This window comes from Belonocnema kinseyi, chromosome 7 (genome assembly GCF_010883055.1).
Source record: "Belonocnema kinseyi isolate 2016_QV_RU_SX_M_011 chromosome 7, B_treatae_v1, whole genome shotgun sequence".
NCBI lineage: Eukaryota > Metazoa > Arthropoda > Insecta > Hymenoptera > Cynipidae > Belonocnema > Belonocnema kinseyi.
Window position 1 is genome coordinate 74,836,278 of NC_046663.1, and position 17,436 is coordinate 74,853,713.

General features: G+C 33.3%; 1 protein-coding gene across 1 annotated transcript in view; it reads right to left on the reverse strand.

Annotated features, from left to right (window-relative positions):
- LOC117176900 (tryptophan 2,3-dioxygenase) overlaps positions 1 to 15,936 on the reverse strand; it is a 44,534-nt gene extending 28,598 nt beyond the window's left edge. The window contains exon 1 of the mRNA XM_033367273.1: positions 15,729 to 15,936. The gene's annotated coding sequence lies outside the window, so the exon portion shown is untranslated. The remainder of the gene's footprint in view (positions 1 to 15,728) is intronic.
- Between the last annotated feature and the right edge of the window lie 1,500 nt (positions 15,937 to 17,436).

Consider the following 17,436-nt stretch of genomic DNA (forward strand, 5'->3'; position numbering starts at 1 on the left):
ACGAGAAACAAACACAAATTCATAAACGCACACGCTCTTACACATATACAAAAAAGTCAAAAATGAGAAATATGATTATCACAGTGATCTGCTGTGTACGCGGGATGGTCATAGAAGACGATTTTAGCTGCTATAATTGTTCATGACCAGAAAACTCCGGAGGATGCGGCACTTGCTCAGCAATACTGCCTTCTAACTTAGATATAGCGAAGATCGAGCTCCCATCTCTTTCAAGATATGTACGCACCTCCAATGGACGTTCCTAGTGAAGAGGATTAAGACCGGGCGGATGGTAACCTAGTACACCCTCCACACGGTCAAAATTTCCTGCTTCAGTCCCGACTATTTCTCGATCTTCTTAGTGTATCGAAGCCTAATGTTGTTAAGGGGAACGCTTATGTCTATCATTCTTAGCACGTTGAGCACGTTTATCTAACCAAAAACAGTCTGGATGATTGTGTCTGACAAGGTGGGCAGTAAGAATAGTCCTGCCTCAGTAAAGGAGGTGGTGTTCGTTTTCTAGAACTTTAACTGAAATATATTTGTATTAAGGGTCAAATCTCTCTAGTAAATCAGTATTCAGGTCAATATATTGGTGAATGATTCCAGCAAAATCATTATGTATGCGCTTGTATTCCTGCGAGATTGGTATTTCACAGCCATCAACGATGAGATCGATGTTCTCATTGGGATCTTCACAAAGGCGGCATCTGTCAATAACTGCGGCTAAAATGAGGATCTGCTTTTAGTTATTGCTCGTCATGCTTACCCTGTCCTAGATGGTAATTGCAAATGATTACGTCTCCAGAAAGGGTTCTCTGCGCCTGAACCAAATGTTTGAAGCATGACTATCCACGCAAGGAAGATCTAATGTTTGGGTGGTTTTCTTGCACAGCTGTTCACAACGCAACTGAGAAGCTAATTGTTTACCGTTGAAATGTCCGATGTTATGGAAATCAATGGCTGAAAGTTTTAAGGGGTATATATGTCAACTCAATAGATGTAGTCGTAGAGTGAGATGTTAGCCCTGTTTTAGAAATATTCGTGCACTTGCGTAACCTGAGAGTCACGCAATCCACGAACATCTAAGATGCCTCTACCGCTAAGCTAAAAAAGTAATTTTGAATAAACCAATCAAATCTACAAAAAAATAGTCCAATTTTCAATCACAGTAATGAATTCACGTATAAAAAGAGTAATATTTTTATAAAAAAGACAAAATTGCAACAAAATACATGAATTTCCAACCAAATAGTTGAAATTTCTACTAAGAAGATAATGTTTCAACGAAAAATTGAATAGTTACATTTCCAGTTGAAAAATAATTTTTAACCCCAAGGAATCAAAGTTTCAATAAAATATTTAAATTTTGAAGCAGAAAATCGAATTTTTGCAAACAAATAATTTAATTTTCAAACCAATTATTTTCGACCGAGAACAGAAATTGAAAAATGTTCAAATAAATTTTAAAACAACAAAAAAAACGAGATTCTAAACTAAAAAATAAATTTTCAACGAAAAACAGTACAATTATCAATTTAAAAATTAAATTTACAACCAAAATTTATTTAGAAAAATAGTTTAATTTCCAAAAAAACAGAGGAAATCTCAACCATTTTATACTAAAAGGAAAGAAGTTTGATCATAAAATGCATTTTCAACCAAAGAAATGAATTCCTAATTAAAATAGATGAACTTTCAAACAAGAAGAATAATTTTATGCTAAAAAAGATTAATTTTTTACTGAGAAAATAATAAATCTTTTTTTAACCAAATCGTTAAATCTGCTACTTTAAAACTGAGTATTAAAACTAAAAAATAGGTATTTAAACAAAAATGGAATAGTAACGTTTTCAGGTAAAATATTTAATTTTCTGCAAAATAGTTTAATTTTCGATGTAAGAAATGAATTTTCAACTGATACATATTTTAAACCAATAAAAAAAAACAATCGAATTTACAATAGAATAGGTAAATTTTTGAAAATATAGTTGGATTTGCAATTTTTTTTATTATTTCGTAAAAATTTTTAAAAGGGTGTGAAAGAGTGTGTAGAAAAATGTCGCAATTTTTCCGTGTTATATAATTTCAGAAAAAAATAAGTAACTTAATTCTTATTAAGCCTTCTTGCGCAATTTTGTTGAAAATTTTTTTTAAAAGTTTATGTTGGTTTAAAAAATGTGCTTTTGTATTTGAGTAAGTTTAAGATATATAATAAATTTAATTATTTTTTATTTCAAAAACTTAAATTTAAGAGATTATTTTAATAGATTTTAAAACATTACAAGGTATATTATACTATTTATTATATATTTTTTGATATATTATAGTGTAATTCCTCAGCTCATTTAAAGTGCAACACATATCATCCCTTAGAACTAAAAAAAGCACTCAACTCACCAGTTTTAGACAAGGGGTCTCCAAAGGTAGGTCCTGTATCTACTAGCGATCCCAGGCCAATAGGTCGGATATACTCAATTTTGACTCAGAACTGTTAAAACCCTTTACCTTATATTTGGCCGCTGGGAGCCCTTGAACTCGAGACCCTTATTTCTATTCAAAACTTCACGCTAAAATTGAGTATTATGAAATAAAATAATGAATGTTGAGTTTTCGTGACCGTAATATTGTTATATAAAATATTCATTGCAATTGTAATTTTTTATACTCACAATTTCAATTCCCTAAAAATTTTTTGTTTATAAATAATTCAAAAGTAGCCAGAAAGTCACGCGTCCTTGATTTTCTATTACTTGACATTGAAAATTTTCAGATTGATCCAGAATTCTCATGTTATTTATGTCAATAATACGTTCGTTTCGCAACAATGCTCCGACCCAGGTTGCTGATCATTCTCTCTAGCAATCACCTCAAGTGAAGATCCTCAAAAGTCGTCATGTAAGGTTCCCCACTTGGGTCCATTAGTGACCAAGTTCTTTTGTTTCAGGCGTCATTCACTCTACTGACACTTTTTTTATTAACTATTTGCCGTCATACTTTCCTGTCCTGGCATACTTCTCTAGCTTCTTTTATGTCCACGAATTTTTTCATGCAGACTTTCGTGTTTCTGCGACTTCTTATGTCTCTTGTAATTAGGGTCTCATTCACACATTCTAACCATTCTTTCCGCGGTCTATCTCTGGGCACGCCGCCATTTACTTTACCTTGATACACTTGTTTCGTTAGTCGTTCATTTGGCATTCTCTCAACATGCCCGAACCATCTTAATCGATTTCTTTCCCATGCGTCTACTAGCGTCTCTTCTGCACCGCATTCTTTTAGAATTATTACCGTTAATTACTTTGTGCATCAGAGTTTTCCCGCATATTATGCGCATGAATCTCAGGTCAATTACGTTAATTTTACTGCTATCTTTTTCTTGATAAGTCCATGTCTCGCTACCGTACAGTACAGTCGGTACAAATATAGAATTATGTATTGCAATTTTAGCTTTATTTGATATATTTAGACTTCTGATAAGGGGACCTGATCTACCAATAACCTTCTTACCTTCGCTTATGCGTCTATCTAATTTCTCATACCAAGGTATACGAACTTATCAACTTGTTCAATTCTCTCAATATTTAATAAAATATTGCATAGTGTTTTCTTATTCTTTCCTTCGAACACCATAGTTTTTGGTTTATTTGCGTTAATTTTGAGGTCCATGCTCTTCATGCTTGCATTTAGTTTATTCAACATTCTTTGTAAGTCTTCGATTGACTCTGCCATAACAACCTTATCATCTGCAAACGCTAACCCACGTACCCTTACTATTTCGAGATCCACACCCTCTTAATCGAAAAGAGCCAGTGTTAAACACTTGTCCATAAATAATATAAATAACCATGAAGACGTGACGCATCCTTGTCTAACTCCTTAAATAATACCGAAACAGTAACTCAATTTCCCATTCACCCTTACACTCGCTTTGCTACCTGTATATGTTGTTTTTATGGCTTGTAGGAGCCATCCATTGACTCCATACTCTTTGAGGACTTTCCAAAGTTTGCTTCTATCTACCTTGTCAAAAGCTTTTTCTAGGTGAACAAATGCACAGAAAATTTTTTTTCCTACTCTCAAACTTTTTTCTGTAATTTGCCTTAATCTAAATATTTGATCCGCACATGACCTGCCTGGTATAAACCCACTTTGGTCTTCTCAAATCTTTGCTTCTGTTATTTTAATTACTCTACGTATAAGTATTTTTGAGTGTATTTTACTTACGGTACATAATAAGCTAATCCCTCTGTAATTATTGCTGTCGCTTTTATCTCCCTTTTTTGTATATTGGTACGATAATTGCTTTTTTCAATCGTCTGGGACATCTCTCATCTCGAAACATAAAATTGTCAATTCGCACAGTCTATGTGGTATGTCCTCGCCACCGCAGTTGTGGTGTCCTATAGCTTCATCTACGAATTGTCTCCTAAAATAGTTTCTAAATGCCTCTAGTATTCCGTCTGCATCATATACCATTTCCCGCCTACTATTTCTCATGTTGAAAAATTCTGTACTTTTGTTTCCTTTCATTTTTTTATAAAGCAGTTTCTTACTTCCTTCAAAGTCGTTTTGTATTTTCATCTCTTCTTCTGCTCTAATTGTATCTTTACGTTCCTTAACTAATCGTTTGAGTATCCTGTTTTCGTGTCTATAATCATTTCTACGTCTATTTCTTTCCTCATTGCTAAGACCTGCGATGTTCAAAGTTCTCCTCTACGCTTCTCTTTTTGCTTTTTGAGCTGCCTGAATTTCATCATTTCACCACGCATCACCAGACATTCTTCCTACAACTACGGTACCACACACTTCCATCGTACATCTAACAATTATATCCCGTAACTTTGTCCATGTTGCCCCATCTATGCTTTCGATTATCTTATTTTGGAAATCTATTCGCACATCCGTTTTCTGTAGGTTCTCAATCCCCGACCTAAGTTAATTTTTGAGATCAGAAGTATTGCATTCAGGACCCGTCATAACCCTTGTACCTTCGACTAACTCTAAATGTATATTGCATTTATATGTATCTCAGCATGTGATGGCTTATTCAAATATTGCAAAAGAAAGTATAAATTTGATTTATTATTATTACTTTTACATTTTTTGCTTATTTTTCATTAGATTTTATTCTCAGCTACCCTGAAATAAAGTTTTAATAAATGTATATTATGACAATTCATAATATGCATTTGTGTCAAAGTAGAAACATTTTTATTGCCTTCTTTTGATAATTAAAAAAGGTGTCTATTCTATTTAAAAAAAATTTTGTTATTATACGTTAAATAAAAATTTTCGTAACTCAAGTCGTTTTCCCAAAATGTTAGTTTTTTTTATTTCCAATGTATTCTTATAACAAAAGATTGTAATGAATTCCTAGTTTTTATTATTCTAACAATATTTGCCTGTTTATTTTTTCGTCTCTTAGTGTTGTTTTAAAAAAAATTTATTTATTTATTTTTACTTTTATTTTTTACGATTCAAACAAAAACTACGCATCCTACCCAAAAATTGTTGATGCAAAATTTGTAGATTCTTTTTGGGTGAGTAATTTTCATCTATTCATTTTTTTTCGAAACTTGGGTCGTTTTCCAAACAAACCAAAATTCCTTTTAAATGTTATTTTTTGAAATTAAAAAAATTACCAAAACTCCGCGTTTCATGAAAAATAGATTAACAACAAATTGATAGACCTTATTTGGGTGTACAACATTTGTTGATGCATTTTTTTGCGTCGTATGTGCGAGAAATTATATTTGTTATTTTTGATGTTTTTTAAGAATAAAACAAAAACCATGCATCCTATCAAAAAGTATCTCTTGTCGTAACTTGCATAGTTTGACCGCAAAATGAAATTTTTTTATGTTTTGTGCCATTAAAATTTTAATTTACGATTTTCCATAAAAATTCAAAAAGGTGATATGATAATCTTGTAGGCTTCAGAATTGTCGAAGATGCTCTAGCCTTTTAAGTTTGCACCAAAATTGCTGGGTAACGAACTTGACCTTCAGCTTTCGACACTTAAAGAGTATACTAATAGTCAATCAAATCTGCCTCACAGCCACATTTACGAAAACCTGCTTTTCGGGATCAGAAGGTCTCAAAACGTGGACATTTGATAAAAAATAATGGGGGAGGGTCAATTTTTACATGATTAGGCACTCGTGTCAAAGATGTCAACTTTCTTTCCGACAAAACACCATTTGCGGGAAATTCAGCTGCACTACTTCCTAATGGACAGAAGCGATTTTGATGTAAGTGACAAAGGACGCGAGGGAGCCCCTAAAAAATTCGAAGATATTGAACTGAGAAAATTATTCGATGAAGATTTGTGCCAAACGCTTAAAGAGTTGTCAGAAACATTAAATGTTGATAAATCAACAGTTAGGAAACGCTTATATCAAATGGGAATGGTGCAGAGACTAGGGAATTGGTTGCCACATCAACTGAAGGAGAGAGACATGGAAAAGCGTTTGGTTACATGTGAGATACTACTTGAGCGGCACCGAAAAAAGAGTTTCCTGCATCAAATTGTTACTGGGGATGAAAAATGGATATACTACGACAATCCTAAACGACGTGAGTCATGGAGTATGCCAGGTGAACCTAATCCATCGGTGCCAAAACGAAATATCCACAGTTCGAAGCTTTTATTGTGCATTTAGTGGGATCATAAAGGAGACGTGTATCATGAACTCCTATAAACGTCCGAAACCATCATTGGGGATGGTTATCGATTGTAGCTTATACGTTTAGACCGAGCTTTAAAAGAAAAACGGCCAGAATGGAACGATAGACATGAAAAATTAATTCTGCTACATGACAACGCCAGGCCCCATGTTGCAAAGCCGGTTAAAAAGAACCTCGAAGGAGTGAAATGGGAAATCTTAACCCACCCGCCCTACTCTCCAGATATTGCCCCTTCGGATTTTTACTTGTTTCGGTTCATGCAGACGGCACTTTCTGCCTACTTTGAATGAAATCATTTTGCAAGTAACTGTTTAAATAAATATCAAATATCGAAGAAAAAGGGCGGAAACTTATTCAACTACCTATAAAAAATCACGGATGGGTTTTTAAACGTGATTACTCGGACGGAAATGTCGCAAAATATTTTTGGTGTTAGTTGTTTAGCAATAGGTTTGTGCAAAAAGAATTTAATTTTGAACCAACACTGGACGCGCTTCGAATTTCGGAAAACCGAAATTAGATGCGCCCTACGGTCGGATCATTTTTTTAGTTCGATCGGCCAGACTTCGATTGTCGAAAGTACAAAATTCGATCTGGTTGTTTAGCTCAAGATTTTCAATTTCTTACAGGCTTTACTGGTTTATAATATTTCTTTTCTTATTTGATATTCTTAAGTCATCAATAGCGGGGCTTCAAAAGATGGCATTCAAAATGGTAAAGCAAATTTTTTTAATGTATTAAATTGTCATAAAATATGATGTAAATATAACATTTTTAATACTTTAATAATTTTTGTTGCCAGTCACAGGGTTACTTTTAATAATTTAATTTCTTTATTTTTAATATATTGTTATAACAAGACTTTCTAACCAATTGTGAGATATTATTTGGTTAAACAACTTTTGCCTTTTTATATTTTTTCCTCTTTTGCTAATTTTCAACAAAAAAATTTTTTTTGTGTTTAAGCTTTTTTTCACGTTTAAAAGAAAATATACCTGTCCTTTATAAAAATTATTAATGATAAATTGGTAGATCCTTTTTTGGTAAACGACTTTCGTCTATTAATTTTTTTCGTACCTTGTGTGGTTTTTCAAAAAAACTACGCGCCTTTTAAAAAAATTATTTATAGTTTCCACCCACCGTCAGCCACAAAATCGGCGCTATAGAAGAGTTTTTTGTATTAAAAAAATCTTTGCAGCATTTTATTTTCAAAATAGCTCATCAAACAAACATAAGCCATTTACAACGCAATATCAAAAACTTTCCAAGTTTTAGGTCAATGTTTTTTCAATCTTTAGAAATAATGTTATAAATGTTCTCAGATTAACAAATTTGTTTCGGCCAATTGTTCTAATAAGACGCATATACCGTTTTATTGAAACAATAAGAAGGCTTTAATAAAGTAAAAAATGTGTAAGAATTATTTAAACACTCAATTTTGTTTACATTATTTTACTTACACCTAGTATGAGGAACTAACAGATAAATGAATACGGGGAGTATTGTCGACATCCTTCGGATATGTATGAGAAATGTTTATTGTTTAAATTCATAAAAAAATTAATTTTTAAAAATATTTCTCAATAAAAGACATGATTTTTTACGTTTTATAGATACTTTATTTTTAAGGCAAATTTGTTTATATTGTTTTACGTTTGAAAGATCAGAGAATTGAATGTGTAAAGAATACATAGATTTGAATATCATTGTGATCAATATTTTTGAGGCAGAACTTTTACGTTAGTAAAACTCGTCAACGGTGATATATTAAACAAAGCTTCCGTTCTTAAACAATATAAATAAATTGTCATCTACCTTTCTAAATCTGAAGAGATATATTTTTTTAAATCTTTCTTGGCAGCATTTTTATTTTTCTTCAAAATAGTAAACAGACACATTCGTAAAAATCTGTTTTTCAGATTAAGGGTGTCTCAAAACGTGGAAATTTTGACAAAAACTAGTGGGGTCAAATTTTACACAGATCTAATTTTTCATAGTTCTCTTTTTGGGTTTAATCGTAAAAAAATAGCATTAAAAACATAATAAATTATATTTTTCGAAACCCCACACACGAGACGAAAAAGAAATTAAAAGACAAATGTTGGGATAAACATGTGCCCATGCAGCAGGCAGATTTTTTTAAATGTTAAAGATATTTTTCATGCTGATTTTTCATATCGTGCGTTATTTGGCTTAAAATGTTTATTTTCGTGTGTTTTTTGGAATTTTGTAAATGCTTTAACTTTGGTAATTTTTGATTTTATTGAAAAAGTCATCAGGATAAATTGTTCGAATTTTCAAATACTATTAATAACTGTACATAGAATGTTTGAATTTTGAAAAAAGTGGTTTCAAACACATTCAAAATGTATCTTCTTTTTGAATATTTGCCCAAAATGGCTGGCTAACGAACTTGACCTTTAGTTCAGGACACTAAACAAGTGTACCAAAGGCCAATCTAATAGATTAATTTTTTCAAAAGTTATCACGCACACAGACAGAGAGACAGACTCATTCATAAAAATCTGTTTTTTGGATTCAGGGGGTCTCGAAACGTGGAAATTTAACAAGAACTGGGGGGGGGGGGGGGGAAATTTTACACAAATCTAACACCTTCTGTGATGAGAATGTAATTAGGAAAGAATAATATCTGATTTTCATTTTTTTTTATTACTGTTGACCAAAAATGTATAAATTAGACTAGTGTGCATGTTAGATTTGATATTGGTATATTTGTTTCTTTATTTCCTGTGAGGATATAAATTGCTATGGAAAGGAGTAAGTAACTATTATAAAAAATGTCGATAAACTGCTAGATTATTAAGAATAATTAATTTGTTATTAGCAATTGTATTGATGCAATCCATAGTAGGATCTTTCGACAAATATTTTTTATATTGTCGATTTTCAAAGTTTTTACCCCAAATTTGTGTTCAGCAAAACTAAGAAAAACCCTAGTACCGACTTTCCTAAAAATGCGGTTATGTTAATGTGGCGATGCTGGACCCTTAATAGCTTCTCAGCAACCCAAAAATCCCTTAGTAACGAATCTATTCAAATTTTGGATAACATAATAAAAACTTTCTCGGAAGTTTCGAGTACTAGAATGCTTAAGACAGTTCGAACTCTATTCAACTAGAAGTTTCGAGATATTTGCAGGTCCATAATTATAATACAATACAATGCCTAAGAATTTACAAACTGGAATATTGGAGAAGCTTCTGTGAGAAATCGAAGAACATTGCGAACACAGACAGGCTCCGCAAGATCCTGGAGAAAAATCCGAAAACTCGTCTCGGGCTCATAAGGCTTGATATTGATGAGATTGTTAAAGACGAAGAAGAAAATCACTCCTCCTGCTTTGTAATGTAATCCTAGTCAAGAGGGCTCATCTGGAAACGTTGATAGATGTTACAAGGTCGGCGCTGCGCGTCGTTGAGTTCTGGTGCGACAGCTCAGTGCTCACAATAAATCGGAAAAAGACCAACCTGGTCATTTTCACGAGAAAGTTCCAAGTGTCGAAAGTTGATGCCCCTGCTTTCCATAGTGAGACGCTCATAACCTCAGACTCAGTTAAATACCTATGAGTAATCTTAAATGGCAAATTTTAATAGGCGAAACATCGTTTAACCCGATCCCGGAAGTTGGTAATAAAATTTTCGATTTTCAGAAGAGCCTTCGGGTTGACATGGGATCTGAGGCCAAAATTCATTGTATACTCTACTTCGCTGTCCTTAAACTAGGACTTTAAACGTGGCCGTGGTCAAGTGGCCACGGGTTAAACTGAAAACAATGCAGGATTAGGCTGCGACGATTTTAAATCCTGGCATTTGGGGGCGGTTTGGTAGAAATGAGGTCTGAGCACACAGCAGCGATATGATACATGCTCTTTGAAGAGCCTTTACGCGTTGCGGTAACTGCCGAGGCAATTGAAGTGATGGGCCTTCTGACAAGAGCAAATAGATAGACTTAGGGTACTAGACACACTAGGCTCCCAGGTGAGATTAGCGCACTGCCAATTCTATAAATGAGGCAAGACAAAACAACAAAACGCTTCAACTTTACATAGATCTTTTACGTCGGGATCCCAACTACGGATAAGTTGAAATAAAATGGGAACCCGCTCTTCCCAGGAGATATCTTGTACATAGGCGGCTCCAAAAGATAGGGCGGTAGGGGGAGGGGGGCAGGAGCAAGAATCTATGTCAGGGACGGAAAGGACGGGGACAAGGATGGCATGGATCGCTTCCTTGGCATGCAAGCGACTTTTAGGCCGACGTTTTGGTCGTCGTTCGCCGTGCTGACAGATTAATAGAAGAAGACGTTGCTGGTAGGTAGATTGCAATCTGCTCGTACAACCAAGCTACATTAACTGAAATTGCAAAACCAGGTACAACATCAGAGCAGGTTTGGAAATGCAAAAATGAATTTAATCAACTTGCGGAAAATATCAAAGTGACCGCTATATGGGTTTCTGGTTACACAGGGAACAAGGGATACGAAAAAGGAAACTAGCTGGAAAAAAGCGACTCAGCAAGTAATTACATAGGACCGAAATTGATACTGAGACTAGCGTCTTCCTGCATCGGAATGGTCGTAAAAGGTTGGGTCTGCAAGAAGTACCAGCAATACTGTAAACAAACTCAGGGTTGCTAACAGACGGAAGCTGTCTTGGTATATACGTATAGGTTGCAAAGAGGCCAGTAAATCTTGGGATTAATAAAGAACGACCTCAGGATAGTGGTTCAGATGGTTAAAGGCCACAGCCACTTGAACCATCACATTTCGAAAATTGGATTTAACCCGGACATAGAGTGTAGGAAATGCGGCAGAGGTGACAGAATATCCCTGCATGTCTTATTCCAGCGTCCACCTCAACTTACAACAGAAATTAGTTCTTAAGGGTATAAATAGGCATAAATATTCACTATAATTTTAATTAAAGAATTTTATGATCTAAGTATTTCACCCGATGTCACTATGCTATCTTTAGCAGCATTTACACTAACTGTGCTTAATATATTTTGAGAATTTTTGTATACTGCGGAAAAATTAAAATAAATATTAGTATTAAAATGATGGATCGTTTCCGAGAACAGCATGCCTCCTTTTTCGAACCAAATAATTAATTCAATAAAAATACTCAATCCTAGGTAGACAAAATTTAAAGCTCCGTTCAGGAGGGTAGTGTGCGTCAGCTTCAAACCTATTCATGCAGGCATTTTGCTAAGTTCTACTCTGAGTAATATTTAATCTGCGATTCGATATTTGGAATAGTAAAATTCCCCTAAATAATAAATGAGATAAAATAGTCGAGTATAAAAAACTGCAATTTTAGAAATACATAAATACAATCAGATTATTTTAAGTAGAGTTTCTGGTTTACTCACAAAGCCCTATCTATGCGTCAAGAACGGAAATATTGGCTTCGATAGCGCTTCAACAAAACCATTGGCAGTTTAACCCTCTGGTTACCAGCTGGGTCAAAAATGAGCCAGAGCAATTTGAAAAGTGAAGTTTCTGAAAAAGGAAACGTCGCAGGGGTAAAGCAAATATTCTGATAATTAGGGGAAAATGAAGTAAATCTGAAGGGCCTAGAGACGTTCTTAGTTCAACGCTGGTTTTCGTACATGACGGAAGGAAAGTGTCGAGTGGGTCATTAATGACACATGCTGTGAATAATCGGGTGATAAGTGAACAAAAAATTTTTCATCGAGTTTTCAATAGAAATTTGTTCAGTCAGTTGTTTTGAATGTGCTTATGCTTTGATTTACACTAATAGTTTCTTGAAAAAGTGCAATTAAAAAAAAATAACAGCATAAAATGTAAGTATTAAAATTCAGCACAGAGTGCATATTCACGTGGTGAGATAAATATACTTTTTAAAAAAATAGTCAAACCACTCAAATAACTCCATAAAGCAAGGTCTACAGATTAAGAAACTCACTGATTCTTTCTAATTGCGTATACAACAAAAGAAATAACATTTAAAAACTTTAAAAAGTCATTTTTCTAATTTTTGGGTATTTTTTGTTACAGTTTTTTGCATAAAATTAATAAAAATAAAAATATCGTTTTCGCACTTGTCTAGCCTTTTTCTAGACACTATGAAGTTTTAATTTCACCTCTATATATTTAAAAACATGCACTTTAAACCTATTTTAAAAAATGATTAAATTTGTAGGTCATTAATGACCCAGCTGGTCAGCAACGTTGATCCAGAAAAGCTGGTGACCAGATGGTTAATTATCAGCCGATATTAGGGGGGTGCTTCCACTGTATTGCCCAATGCAAAAATAGCGTCAGGAGAGTTGAAAACGGCCGTGCGGTGGCGCTAGTTGTCACTTTGTTTTACAAAACCATGCAGTACCATAGGCAAAATGTATAACAATTACAAAATAAATATGAAAAACCCTTTAAAATCATTTTTTCTTCATAATGTAGAATCAGGTAGTGAATGATACTTATGTACTTACGTATTATTTTGTTTAATATAGAAAAAGCGGCATAATTGACACAATTTAAACAAACAAAAAAAGTGTATGCATATTCAGAACTTATAAAAAATAAATAACGAATTTAACGTCCAATAATCAAATTGATGCAAACTCCTGTTGAATCAAAAAGCAAGAATCTAACGACCAAATTTGGACCACAATGAAAAAAAAGAAAATTCTATTGTAATCTGAAATATTCCAAAAAAAAAGAAAATAAATTTCGGACTAAAATAGAAAAGAGGAAAGAAAAATGAGAAGGCAGCCAACCACATCCCCTTCCTTCTTTTTTTATTTCCTTCGTCTTCTTTATTTTTATTATCATCAAATTATAATGAAATAACATTCAAAATAAAAATAAATAAATAAAATTGCATTACCAACATTTCGGTACTCGTGAAGTATGCTTATCAAGGCAAGAAAAATTTAACGTAGAAATTGACAGCACCCACAAACAGGTGCTCTCTCTTTGATACCTGAGAATCGAATGAGGGTCATTAGGCCAATCTGTTCTAAACACAATACAAATATCTGTCACAATTACACCAGAAATAGAGAAAGTGAAAGAAAAACAAAATTCATGAAACAGCCTCGTTAAATGTAATTAATCATATTAGCATAATTTTCGTTCAACTTATCCAAATCGGTTTTTAAATCACTTTTGCGTTCCTCTGTCCTCGTATTATGAAGTCTGCCAGTTTGTCCCACGTAATTCATCTTACAGAGCCTACAAATGATCTTATAGACACCCTTTTCAAAATTATCCAAAGGATCTTTGCAAACATTTATCACTGAATCCATTTTAAATGGTATACGGAAATATTATTATCCTAACCCTTAATTACTTCCATCTCCAAGAAACTGATTCTATTATCCTGTTCTATTTCATGAGTAGATTGAATTTTTGGATGAAAACTGTTAAAAGTATCAATGACCATCTGCATCTTTTCTAGAGACACACATAGTAAGGTATAGTCGACAAACCAAAAATAAAAAGGCAAAGAAAATCTAATTTCCCAAAAGCAAAAACCTCCAAATCTTCTATCACTATTTTTGCTAAAATCCGAGAAATAACTGAACCTATGGGAGTACCAGACCTCTGTCTATAAAAAGATCCATTAAATTTAAAATAAGTTGAGTCCATAATAAAAACTATCCCGTCGATAAAATCTTTTTGACATAATCGAGTACGAGTTTTAATATTATCACATCTATTTAAAATTGCCAGTTTAACTAATTCAAGGAGTATACTCGGAAATATTGCAATAACAACCAAAGAAATCATTACATGGTCATCCGGAACCATTTTTTGAGTAATACCTTTTTGAAATTCCTAGCTATTTTTTACATTATATTTAGAAGTTCTGAAAGAGTCCTTGAGAATCAAATTGAAATTCTGTTCTAAAAATTTTGTGGGAGTATTAATGGTTGAAATAACTATTCTAAGCTAATCTTGAAGCCATCTTTGTGAATTTTTCTCAAACTATTACATCTTGCAAGAACTGTGTCTTCAGTGTTAATATAAGTCCATCTTATATCTTTCCCCAGAAGTCCTTTCTGCCTACAATTGTCAAGCATTTTAAAAGAGTCTCTTCTTAATTTTCTCAACGGATTTTCATCTAATAACTCAAAATTATCAGAATCAGAAAGCAAATTCTCCATATCCCTAGTATAATCCGATTTTTTCATACTTACACTCGTCAAAGAGCTTTGTTGATAAAAATGCTTTGCATATCACTAATATAGATCGTAAAATTTCTGAAGGTTTCATGATGACGAAAGAATTATTAAAAAACAACCCTTATATAGTTTGCACGCGCGCCGATAAAGGCAGTATTACTGTTTATATGAAAAAATCGGATTATACTAGGGATATGGAGAATTTTCTTTCTGATCATGATAATTTTGAATTATTGTATTAAGTTTTTATTATGGACTCAACTTATTTTAAATTTAATGGCTCTTTTTATAGACGGAGGTCTGGTACTCCCATAGGTCCAGTCATTTCTCCGATTTTAGCAGAAATAGTGATGGAAGATTTGGAGGTTTTTGCTTTTGGGAAATTAGATTTTCTTTGCCTTTTTATTTTCGGTTTGTCGACGATACCTTACTATGTGTTTCTCTAGCAAAGTTGCAGATGTTCATTGATACTTTTAACAGTTTTCATCCATAACTTCAATTTACTCATGAAATAGAACAGTATGATAGAATCAGTTTTTTAGACATAGAAGTAATTAAGGGTTGGGATGGTAATATTATTACCAATTTGCATACAAAAAGTACATATTCAGGTAGAATTTTAAATTTCATTTCTGCTTATCATTTTCAAAATAAAACTGCAGTAATCAAAAACTTAGTTGTCAGAGCTCTATGTTTGTCCCATTTTTCATTTCACACACGAAATTTGAATATTGTTAGGAATATACTTTGTGAGGGATCTCGCAAATTAAGGGAGAGAAAAGGATTTGGAAGTGGAGAAAGGGTGAAGTCAAGAAAGGGTAAAGACAATTAACAAAATATATTTGGTTTGATTAACCAACTTACAGAGTTTGATGTCGCTGGTCTCAACAGCCCGAACCGGGCGGCGTAGCCAAGAGCGGGCTATTTCTTGTGGTAGTATCCGGGCGATGAAGCCAAGATACCGAAAGCTGCTTAGGTTAATAAGCGTCGAGGAGATGATCGCCCTGAAGCGATGGGAGTCCTCGTAGATACCAAAAGGGTTGGGAGTGGAGTGTTCGAGTCCTTCGATTCTCTGACGGGCTGGTAGCACAAGACTGAGCTCCTCGGGCAGGTTTCGGTAATTAAGGACTGGGGGTGTTGTTCCCCACTCCTAATCATGGGCCCGCAGGGCCGTAAGATAGCGGGGTGCTTGTAAATTTGTTACACCTTTTTTTGAATCATTATCAACAAAAGTTAATTGAGAAACATATTGCAATTAGGGTTCAACAAATCAAAAACAAACAGAGAAATAATTTGCTTGCAGATCATCAGAAAGACTTAAAGGAATATAGTTAGTTTAATACATACTATTTTAATATGTTTAATTCATACTATTTTCCGCGTACAATTTAAACTGGATTCAGTGATATATTTTTGCAAAGATCCTTTGGATAATTTTGAAAAGGGTGGTGTTGTCTATAAGATCACTTGTAGGATCTGTAAGATGAATTACGTGGGACAAACTAGCAGACTTCTTAATACTAGGATAGAGGAACACAAAAGTGATGTTCGTTTGGGACGCTGTTATAAGAGTGTTCTTGCCAGACATACAAAGGAATTTGTTGATGTTGACCATTCGTTTGATTGGGATGTTATTTGACTGGGATGATGTTATCTATTAATTTAAAAACCAATTTGGATAAGTTGAACGAAAGTTATGCTAATATGATTAATTACATTTAACGAGGCTGTTTCATGAATTTTGTTTTTCTTTCACTTTCTCTATTTCTGATGTGATTGTGACAGATATTTGTATTGTGTTTACAAGAGATTGGCCTACTGACCCTTATGCGATTGTCAGGTATCAAAGAGAAAGCATCTGTTCATGGGTGCTGTCAATTTCTACCTATTAAATTTTTCTTGCCTTGATAAGGGTACTGTACGAGTACCGAAACGTTGGTAATGCAATTTTATTTGTTTTAATTTTTATTTTGAATGTTATTTTATTGCAATTTGATGATAATAAAAATAAAGAAGACGAAAGAAAGAAAAAAAGCAGGAAGGGGATGTGGTTGGCTGCCTTATTAGTTTTCTTTCCTCTTTTTTATTTTTGTCCGAAAAATATTTATTTTCTTATTTTTCAGATTACAATAGGATTTTTTTGTTTTCGTTTGTTCGTTGTGAGCCAAATTTGGTCTTTGGACTCTTGTTTTTTTTTAACAGGAGTTTGCAACATTTTATTTAATCATTAATAAATCATTAATTAATTATTTTCCGCAATTTTAAATTTCGTCAAACTCAAATTTTAGCAATAGAAATATTTATGGGGATTCAACAATTCGTTTATTTTATAAATGTACGATTTGTTGTTGTTGCTGCTAATTTATGATGTTGTTATTCTTTTTTTCGTTATTTTGTATAAGTCCCGGATATTTAAACACTTTTCAATATAATGATGAAGAGCTAATTTTTTTATTTTGACGTTTTACAATATAATTCTACTATATAATAAATATAATTTTTATAACAAGAAATATGATTAATGCTTAAATTTTTTTTCTATGACAATGAAATAAAAAACTTTTAAATGTGA